This window comes from Mchenga conophoros, linkage group LG4 (genome assembly GCF_057382185.1).
Source record: "Mchenga conophoros isolate Kocher_MC1m ecotype Shallow Benthic linkage group LG4, M_conophoros_male_GT1.1, whole genome shotgun sequence".
Classification (NCBI taxonomy): domain Eukaryota; kingdom Metazoa; phylum Chordata; class Actinopteri; order Cichliformes; family Cichlidae; genus Mchenga; species Mchenga conophoros.
Genome location: NC_140529.1, coordinates 18,362,078 through 18,372,594, shown reverse-complemented (window position 1 = coordinate 18,372,594; position 10,517 = coordinate 18,362,078). Strand labels below are relative to the sequence as shown.

Here is a 10,517-nt window from a genome sequence, read left to right as displayed (position 1 = left end):
CCGCTTAGAGACATCATCCATGACAAGGCTTGTGGAAGGCTGACAGAAACACTGTGCAGGAAAATCTGCTTGTAGAAAGCAAACTAAAAGTCTTTACTGTTATTTAGACTTAAAACTGCTATTTACTGCTTTTTAATAAGCTTTGTGAGAGCACAGAGATTGTCCAATCACAGCCTGACATCTGTGTCTTGGTACAAAGACCTATGAGGGGTCTCTTCATGCTTAATGATTATGTGGATCTCTAAGAGAGTGTTTTTTCCCTAATAAACCAACACTAAACAATAAGAGCTGTATAAATTGTAGCTGACTGGGTGACATTTATATATTATATATATAATAATGTGTTATGAGTGTCACTGTGGTCAGAAGTAGTAAAATATAGCAGTGTACCAAAAATGAAAAAGTACTGTTGTAGTCACTGACTTTTTCAGTGTGTCACTGAACATAAAAGTCATAATTCCTCTTCAGTAGCTTAAAACTGCAGAAGTCCGAGCCCAGAATCATGCACATTCTAGATTAGTGGTGTCAAACATAAAGCCTGGGGGCCAAAATCGTCCTGCCAAAGACTCCAATCAGGCCCGCTGGATGGCTTTGGAAAATATGAATGTAGCCAAGTGAACTAATACTACGCATGGAAAGGGTTTAAAAAGAGGGAATTGTGTTTTTGACTGGTTGCCTGTCTACCGGAGGTCTGTTGTAGGGTTGTCATGGTGATGACTAGACCTCGCGTTTTGGGGGTATACTGTCCCTTTAAGAGCCGCCGTAAGCCAGAGCACGCATGCACTCAAGTTTGTGTCACACTGAGCGCTGTGAGCGGGAGCACTGGAGAGTTAGAGACTGCAAAAGATTCTGTGGCTAGCTACACACGAGGTAAATGTGCTAAAAAGTGTAGCATACTGCAAAATATTGTCACCAGTGTTGTAGTAGACTGTAATTAGCTAAGTTTCTTTAGCAATGACTCCATGTTTGTGACCATTTCTGTACAGTTCTTAACGCGCGACGGGTGCATGTTTAATGGTCACGTGCTGTGAAAGGGACTGAAGAGCGGGTTGGCGTGAGTAGTTACAGTGTCCTAACAGATTTCAAAGTTGTTAAGTTTATACTTTTACTCACTTTGCATAACTCTGTATGTTTCTGTTTGATTCAGAGGGGAGATCACTTGCTGTGTGATTCCTGCGTGTGTACTTGTCCTAGCACAGTAGCTGTGTGGAGAAACCGAAGTGAGTTCATGATGTTCTCCCATAGAAATGTATGTTTAAAAGAGAGTTTACAGTGCACTTTATTGCCAGTTGACCTGCGAAGTTGTGGGATGTAAATGTTACGGGTCCCAAGGATGAAGACCACGATGACAATATGTTACCTGTAAAAGCAGGTGAAGAGCGGAGTAAGGAAGACACGATGCGTCTCTGCTTTCCTCCAGAACGTGTCTGAGGAAGCAGCGGAAGGTGGGCTCCACTTACTGCACCCCCAAACCCCGGAGCAAGCACCAAAGTTCCGCCCTCACTGCTTTCTAACATAAAATGAATCCCTATTACATGGATTTTCTATCCTCTTAAAGAACTGAAGATAAATACATATAGCAATGAAAAATGTCCCGTTACATGAGTGTTTTACACAAAATAACATTAATGTGGTCATTCCCTCACAGGGGTGCCACACACTCCCCTACAACAAAAGTGGCTCCTGACACTTGAAACAAATTTACACTCCCAATCTCTGTATTCTCGTCAAATCTCGGACAGTGAATAATCAAACCCTTAAATTAAAACTTCAAGCACTTAGGAATGTTTGGTTCTCTAGGATTAAGCAACCACCATAGTTTAGGGCTTCTTCCTAATAACTACATATGGGGTAGAGAAGAGAGATATATGGGACCTGGACGACCGGTGGGCCTTGGAATGAAGATAGGCTTGGTTGTGGGGGCCACAGGGTGGCCGAAGGCACGAGGTAAGTATCTACCATGTTTACAGTGGGCCGTGACTGGTATGTTGGATGACCTAGAGATGAATAGGTGAGCATTTGGCCTGGACGCCTCTGTCGGGTGGATCGCCTCAGTGGGGCAGGTGAGCTAGACTGAGAGTCTCCTACCTGCTCATCACAGCACTCATGTCGAGGTAACTCAGGTTCCACTTCTGACTGAGGCAAGCTAAGGGCTGCCGAACTGTTACTCCCCTCGCGGTCACACTGGTGAGTCTCAACTTCATCTCCATTCTCAGGTGCCATGGGACCCCCTCTTCCTAATGGACCTCCTTCGTGGGCTCCAGCCACCTCTGACAGATTCTCAACTTCTCAACAATGTCCTCGGCATCTATCACAGGTGTCCTTCGTCCTGGCTCTTCAAGATCTCTCGGGCTCAGAACAGATCCTCCTTCAAACTGAGCCTGCGTCTGCCTACCCGGTTCCAATCTGTCCTGGCTGACAGCCTGTTTCCCGGAAGGGACGGTTGTTCTGAACTCAGCCTGGATTGGTGGTACCCTCAGCCAGTAGCCACTACCCGGGTCATCATCTGAATCAGAGGTCTCAGCATTTTCTATCCGTCCTTCCCTGTCTTTACCCCTCACTCGAGCATTGGTCTGTTTGTGAGTCGATCTTAAGGTTAGTTTAGTTGGTTGTGGTGGGAACTCTACTGGCAAATCATTGACCAAGAGGAGCAAGTTCCGGTGCAGGGTCCGAGTCCTTCCCTGGTCATTACCCTCTGGATGGACGACATACACTGGGTTATCCGAAGCCTGTTCCTTGACCACATATATCCTGTTCTCCCAGTAGGAGCGTAATTTGCCAGGTCCACCCCGCTCGCCTAAGTTCCTCACCAACACTCTGTCCCCTGGTTTCAGTACCACTCCCCTCACCTTCTGATCATAGTACGACTTCCCCTTAGCACTAGCCGAAAGGCTATTTTTGGTGGCAACCTGATAGGCCTCTGTCATTCTCTTACGCCACTTTTCAGCATACCCCCCGCGCGACACTGGTTCAGTTTCCTCAACCAGGCCGAACAGCAGATCGACCGGAAGGCGGGGGTGACAGCCAAAAAGCAAGAAATGTGGGGAATAACCAGTGGACTCATGACGAGTACAGTTATATGCGTGTACAACCTGTGGGAGATGATCTTTCCATGTTTCCTTTTCTTTGTCTGTCAGGGTACGCAACATCTGCAGCAAGGTGCGGTTGAATCGTTCTGCAGGATTACCCTGGGGGTGGTATGGGGATGTCCGAGAATGACCAACCCCTGAGAGCTGCCCAAGAGTTCGGAAGAGCTCATTTTCGAACTCTCGCCCCTGATCGTGATGGAGTTTGTTGGGGAACCCGAAGCGAGGTATAAAATCATTGTAGATCCGCTCGGCTGCAGTCCGCCCGGATTTGTTCTTGGTCGGGTAGGCCTGAGCGAACCGTGTAAAGTGGTCGACCACCACCAAAATGTATTCATACCCGCCTTTGCTTTTCTCAAGATGTAGGTAGTCTATACAGACAAGTTCAAGTGGTGAGTTGGACTTCAGGTTGCCCATGGGTGCACGCACATGAACTGTGGGTTTCTTTTGTTTAATGCAACAGCATTTCTTAGTGACGTAGTCCTCTATGCACCTCTTCATGTGAGGCCAATAGAACCTCTCTCGTGCGAGATGAAGGACCCTCTCAGTACCGACATGACCCATCTGGTCATGAAGATGTTTCAAGACCATAGGCTGGTACAGGAGAGGTAGGACTAGTTGTTTCCGTTCGGGTGTTCGTCTGTACAAGATTCCACTTTCGAGGTGTAATCGGTCCCACTCGCGGAGGAGTTTACAAGCAGATCCTTCTAACGACCTCCTGATACTCTCACTGAGTCTGACATTAGACTCTTTAAGTCTGATGACCTCCTTCATCGTGGGGTCATCCCTTTGTGCCTGCATCAGGTCATCAGGTTTGACTTCCTGGAGAGCCGCGCCTGGCTGCAGCATGACATCCTGGGAGGAAGCTAAAAGGACAGCCGCCCACGCAACTTCTTTCTGCTGGGCTACTCTTGCTCCCTCCCAAGCCGCTCTCACCACCTCATGTGACAACTCTTCGGTGCACACTGACGCAAGGTTGTTCACATCCAGAGGAACGCGGGACAGCGTGTCGGCATCTATGTTTGTTTTTCCTGGCCTGTATTTGATGCTAAATCGGAAATCAGACAATTCCCCAACCCATCGATGACCAACTGCGTTCAGCTTAGCTGTGCTCATGATATACGTAAGCGGGTTATTGTCTGTGTAAATGGTGAAGTGTGGTGCATAGAACAGATAATCTCTGAACTTTTCACACACCGCCCATTTAAGAGCCAGGAACTCCAACTTGCCACTGTGCAGGTGGTAGTTCCGTTCAGCAGGCGACAGGGTTCGTGACCCATAGCCAATGGCGCGCAACTTCCCGCCCTGCTGTTGGTAGAGTACAGCGCCCAGTCCCTGCTCGGATGCATCAGTGTGCAAAACAAAGGGTTGGTCAAAGTCTGGATATGCTAGCACTGGAGGATGGACTAGCATGTCGACCAGTTGTTCCAGTACCCTCTGATGCTCAGGAGTCCAGTCTATGGGCGCCCTTGATGGCATTTGAGGCCCTTTGGTTTTACTCTGATGGCTACGAGTGGGCCGTTCTGAAGACTTGCTCTGGAGTAGCTCGTACAGTGGCTGAGCTATCCTCGAAAAGTTCTGTATGAAAGAGCGATAGTAGCTAAGGAAGCCCAGGACCCGCCTCAGATCACCCACCGTCTGCGGTGACTTGGTCTTCAGGGCCAAGACAGCCTCCAGATCCTTTGGGTCAATCCTGACGCCCTCAGCGCTAACTAAGCGCCCCACGTAACGAACTTCTGCTTTAAAAAGCTCACACTTCTCAGGCCGCAGCTTCACACCGTGGACCTGTAGGACCTGAAGAACTTTGCGGACCACCTCGACATGGGCTTCAAAAGACTGTGAGTAACAGAGGATGTCGTCAAGGTATGGTACGCAACAGTCATCCCTCAGCGAACCTAAGATCTCTTCCATACTTCTCTGGAAGGCGGCGGGTGCATTAGTGAGCCCAAACGGGATTCTCACCCATTCGTATAGGCCCCAGGGTGTGGTGAAGGCGGTGAGATGGCGGGAGCCTTCATCCACAAACCCCTGGTGGTAAGCCTTGCCTTGATCAAGGATGCTGAACCAGGAGTATCCCCCTAAGGTGTCAAGCAGGTCGCGTATCCGAGGTAGTGGGTGTCGGTCCGGAACAGTTTTCTGGTTCAATAGACGGTAGTCTATGCAAAGACGGAGTGAACCGTCTTTCTTCCGTACACACACAATGGGAGCAGCATAAGAGGACTTGGATCTTACTATCCATCCCTTCACCAGGAGGTCTTGCACGTACTCTTTAACCTCCCGTAGCAGCGGCTTAGGTATGGAAGTATATGCTCTCTGCACTGGTATGTCATCCTTTAGGTTTATCACCATTTTCAGATCAGGATTACAACCAATATCATTCCCATCCCTCGCAAAGGCCCTGCACTCGTCGAACAACATTCTCTCCACAATCTCTTTTTGTTCCTCCTCCAAATGTTCAAGGTTCACTGGCGGATGCCATGACGTTGGGAGAGGTTCAGCTGGCTCCACCGTTACCTCGCGAACTGTTACGGTAGGTTGGGACTCGTTTGGGGCCTCGGCCTCCACAATACGTTCAACCGGCTGTAGGGTGCCCAGGGCAGTCTTCCTCGTCAAGGTGATATCATGTTTGGTGTCGTTACTCAGTGCAATGGCGACGTACGGCTTAGCTGGATTCTGTATTTCAACTAACCCCGTCCAAACATCCAACTGCTCTAGGGCCTGATTACCCTCATCAGCCTCAAACAGCACCAAACAATCAGGTGGATTCATGAATGATGGAACCCGGCACTTTACCCAGGTGACCTGTCCAGCAGGGATAATCACATCCCTTTCACCTGTTCTCAAGCGCCCTTGCTTCATGTTTGGCTCTGCTGTCTGGATGAAGCTTACGACCACCTCAGCTTTCTCAGGGGGAAGACAGATGGCATTGCACAGCAAGGTAACAAGAGTAGGTATCAACCGCTCTGGTTGCCCCTCAATGATCTGTTCCAAGACATTGAAACCGATCAATGGTTTGTCCATTGGCAAAGTACTGACGAGGACCGGAGTACTGACGGAGAGGCTGGGGTCTTCACCCCCCGGTAAGTTGATCATGATGGGTACCCAGCCATCAAATGGTATGGTTTCCCCATTGACTGTGCACACTTTCAACTCATCAATTTCCTCGATGATCTCTGACAGAGGTCGCATGACTAAGTCAGGCAAGTATCTGTCTTTCCAATCTCGACTTATGATGCTAACTTGAGCACCTGTGTCAAGTAGTGCTTTCACTGCTAAGCCATTCAAATTACACTGTATGAGAGCTTTCTTACCGATTAGCTTAGCAACTGCCCCACGTTTAGTGTGGGGTGTCATAACACCAGACGTAGCGAGTGCCTCACCCTGCTGCCGGTTAACTCCTGATGTGACTGGTGAGGGGAGACTGGGTTTGCTACTGTTAAGGCTAGGTTGGGTCCTCACCTCCCTTAAGCGCTCACTGTGGGGCTCTCTTTTGGACTCGGTCACTGGGCGCCCCGCTGCAGAGACCGGTTCACGTTTCCCTGGTTCTTAGATTTTTTTAAGCAGCCAACCGCCCTGTGACCCTCTTCCCCACAGATGAAGCAATGGCAACAATCTGGACGGTTCTGTTCAACACAGTTTGGACACCCAAAGGTTTTGTCTTTTCTGTTTCTTGACCTGTTTTGTGAGTATGGGTTCGCTAGGTCTGAGGCTCGTGCTAGAGTCTGTTGTCTCATTGCCTCCACCAGCCCAGCGAGCTCATTAACTTTAGCTGTGAGTTCTTTAATCGGGTCAGTCTTAGTTATGTCAACTGGTCGGTCTTGCTTACTACATTCCTGGATGGTGTTGAGCTCAGACTGAGCACTATGTGCGTTAGTTGTGTTCTGTCGACGGGACGAGCCTATTCTCTTTTGCCTCTCACTTTCCTCACTAGTGATTCTCATTATGTGGCGCAAAATTGTTTCATCACTCACCTCTCCGCTTGACAACAGAGGTTTTAACTCTCGCCTAATGTCACTGTGCTTATACCCAAGCCCCTGGTAGACTGAGTGCAAGAAAACATCCTGAACAGTAGCTGGACTGTACTTTATGCCTGCATCAGACATTTTGGAGGTGAAGAGGACCCGCTGCTTCAACCCTATCACCCGGTAGAGAAACTGCTGTGGTGTCTCACTCTCGTCTTGTCTGGCACACATTAATTCCTGAAAGAGTTCTGTACTATTTTTCTCTCTCAGGTGGGCCTGGAGGAACCCCTTCAGTTCAAGTACAGTCAAATCGTCTTTATTGATTAGCATATCTTTAAAAGTTCCAGGCTTTATTATCCTGAGCACTCCACGAACTATCTCTGCGTCAGGGAAGCCTTCTCTAATCCCCTCATCCATCTGTTTGCAAATGTTGTTGTAGCTAATGTCGGATGAATGGTCACCAACTTGACCCCCTTGTACTCTAAATTCTCTTCTCTGGAGATAAGAGAGGTCTCTCAGAGAGATCATCCCCTCACGAGTGGGCTGGGCCCGTGACTGCCCGGGTGGGTTGGGTTGAAATGGGTCGCTCTGTGTTAGGTTAGCTTGAACTAGCAAACCTGTTGGCTGTCGAGGTGACTGTTCAGTGGGGACCATTACACTTTGTCTCAGTTTTTTACCAAGCGCCTCATAGCTATTTAACATCTCCTGCAGCTCAGTGTTAGTGATATCAGAGATAGAGCTAGCTAGGCCAATAAGACTAGTTGTACCTGCAACTGGCGGCCGGTTAACCATGTTAGCTATCGTGGTCACCGGAACAGGTTGCGTAGGACTATCACCCATGCCACTTGAGGGGTGAGCTGGTTGCAGAGTTTGTGTAAGTGTCTGTGTAACAGGTGAATCTGCGTACACACTATCATCACATACTTGTCGATTTTCAATCACATCATCAATGAAGTCCTTTAACATTAACAAGTCCACCATCCCACCATCTTCTGCCTCAAGCAGTGGCTTACTGTACATGAAAGAACTGATGTGGTCAAAGCAGCCCTCCTGGTCTGTTGCGTCGAGCTCTGGCTGACCCGGGTCCGCTGGACCCACCTTCTTAGCGATCTTGTAGAGTTCTCCCACTGACAGGGTGAGTAGGCTTCTCCTAATGTCCCACACTAGGCTCTTCCTCCCTCCCTCGGCCATGGCTGCAACTCCTTGCTGTCCCTCTCAATGGGCCACTCAGCACGACGATGGATCAGTCTCGGCTCCAACTCTCAGCTCGCTCAGCCAGCATCAGCTCGCGTCCTGGTCCCAGATGTCATTTATGGATCAGCCCCGACCACAAGGTGGCGCCGATCCCGGACGAGCCCCCAAGATTTGTTACGGGTCCCAAGGATGAAGACCACGATGACAATATGTTACCTGTAAAAGCAGGTGAAGAGCGGAGTAAGGAAGACACGATGCGTCTCTGCTTTCCTCCAGAACGTGTCTGAGGAAGCAGCGGAAGGTGGGCTCCACTTACTGCACCCCCAAACCCCGGAGCAAGCACCAAAGTTCCGCCCTCACTGCTTTCTAACATAAAATGAATCCCTATTACATGGATTTTCTATCCTCTTAAAGAACTGAAGATAAATACATATAGCAATGAAAAATGTCCCGTTACATGAGTGTTTTACACAAAATAACATTAATGTGGTCATTCCCTCACAGGGGTGCCACATAAACAATGTGTTTATTTGTTTTGTTTTCTCTTTTTTTGTTGTATTTGTTTCTTGACAGGTCACTACTGTTGTCTATACTGTTTGGATTTAACATGTACATATGATAGTTACTGTTGTCTCAGACCCTGAAAGGCAGTTTAGGCTGAGCCAGTGGAATAGTTAAATTTTGCCGTTTCACTCAAAACTACAGAATTAAAACTGTGCTCCTCCGAGTACAGTCGGAGAATAAAAAAGCCCACAAAAGAGTATTTCCTGTGTCCTGTCTCATTCCCCATGACCGGGCCACATGAAGGACGGCATACATTTTGTGGCTTTTAACTCTATTTTTTGTAAGTTTTACAGCTTTTGATTCTGGTAACGTCCTCCGCAGCCATTCATACAACACCAAAGTGGATAATTAACAAAATTGATACTTTTAAAACTACAGGACCATGTGGACAGTGAGCTACCAGAGGTTTTTCCTGCAATTTTACACATTTGTCATGTAGAAAAGGGAGATGTGCTTGTTTAATCACAGTTTTTTAAAAAAATCTTATATTAAGATATCCCAGGGATTAAATGTGCAGTTAAGCTTCTTTACATTGACAGAATGTGCAGTTTCACTCGTTCGGCTCACGTAAGATCAAAGTGGGTTGTACCAGTGACTGATGAGTGCTAGGCGTGAAGTTTGAAAGATGGCAAAGATCAGGTCATGAGTGAGAAATGAGATGATGAAAATGAATGCTTAGGCTGGTTTGGGCATCAGACCCAGCTTATTACTTTCCATTTCTGTTTTGGTGCACTCGGGCATTTTTGGCCAGTATGACCTGTTTCAGTGCAAGTATTCATTGACTTCTAACTTAATTTTCCTGCTTCAGGGACAAACAGCGTTTAAACACCGGCATGGCACTTTAACTATTTGTGCTACTGATTGCTGCGGCGCTCTCTATCTTCATCTCTTCCCCAGCCCTCTCACTTCCCGCATCAATCCGAAGTTTATTTAATAATTCATGAGGACACGAAGCGTGCCGGCTGTAAAACTGCGAGACACCTTTGATCCTCCTGAAAACTTTTACATCAAGGTCCTACCAACACTGATCCAAGAAAACATGTTTTTTGATGATTTCCCGTTTGAGAGCTCTCGCCTTTTCCTGTGTATCTCTGTATGGTCTTTGTAGAGTACTTCGAGGTTGTCCACAATAAAAACTTGAATATATTCGCTTTGCCTTTCTGTCATTACTCTTATCTATTGCCACCCTGGCTTTTAATCTTGCAGCCTACTTTTCAATCATCTGTCTCTCGTCTATATCTTCTTTCCATTTGATTCATTTTCTCTGCAGGTGGTGGTCAGTCTTTTTCCACTTTTTCCCCCCTATGCCTAATTCCTCTCACATCTTCTCAATCACTTCTATTACAGTTTGACAGTCCAATCAGACAGCAGGGTCATGAGGGCGGATGGGCTGTCTATAAGGAATATAGTATAGTATGCTCTTTCCACCTACCTTTTTTTTTGTCAGGACTGAATGTATGCAGTCACAGAGGCTCTCAAATCAAGCCAAAAGATTTTCCACAGACAGCCAGCTCTGCTCTTCAGGCAAAAGTTGCCACTTTTCCACACCCTAGCTGAGGATCGATGAAGAATTGGTTCCTTTATCTCTAGCTTTAGACGCAGATCTAATAAATCCAGCGACAGAGTGGCTTTCGGTATTGTACGGAGGATGCGGCCTGGAAGTCTGTGCCTGCAATTGCCAGCTGGCAGTTCAAGCCAGGATGACTCGGTA

The 10,517-nt window shown here is 47.6% G+C and overlaps 1 long non-coding RNA gene across 1 annotated transcript; it reads left to right on the top strand.

Moving 5' to 3' along the window:
- Nucleotides 1-663: 663 nt before the first annotated feature.
- On the top strand, nucleotides 664-1,304 carry LOC146575868 (uncharacterized). Its single transcript, XR_014892337.1, has 3 exons — nucleotides 664-870; nucleotides 987-1,054; nucleotides 1,148-1,304. It is a non-coding gene; the product is annotated as an uncharacterized LOC146575868 (long non-coding RNA).
- Nucleotides 1,305-10,517: the final 9,213 nt, after the last annotated feature.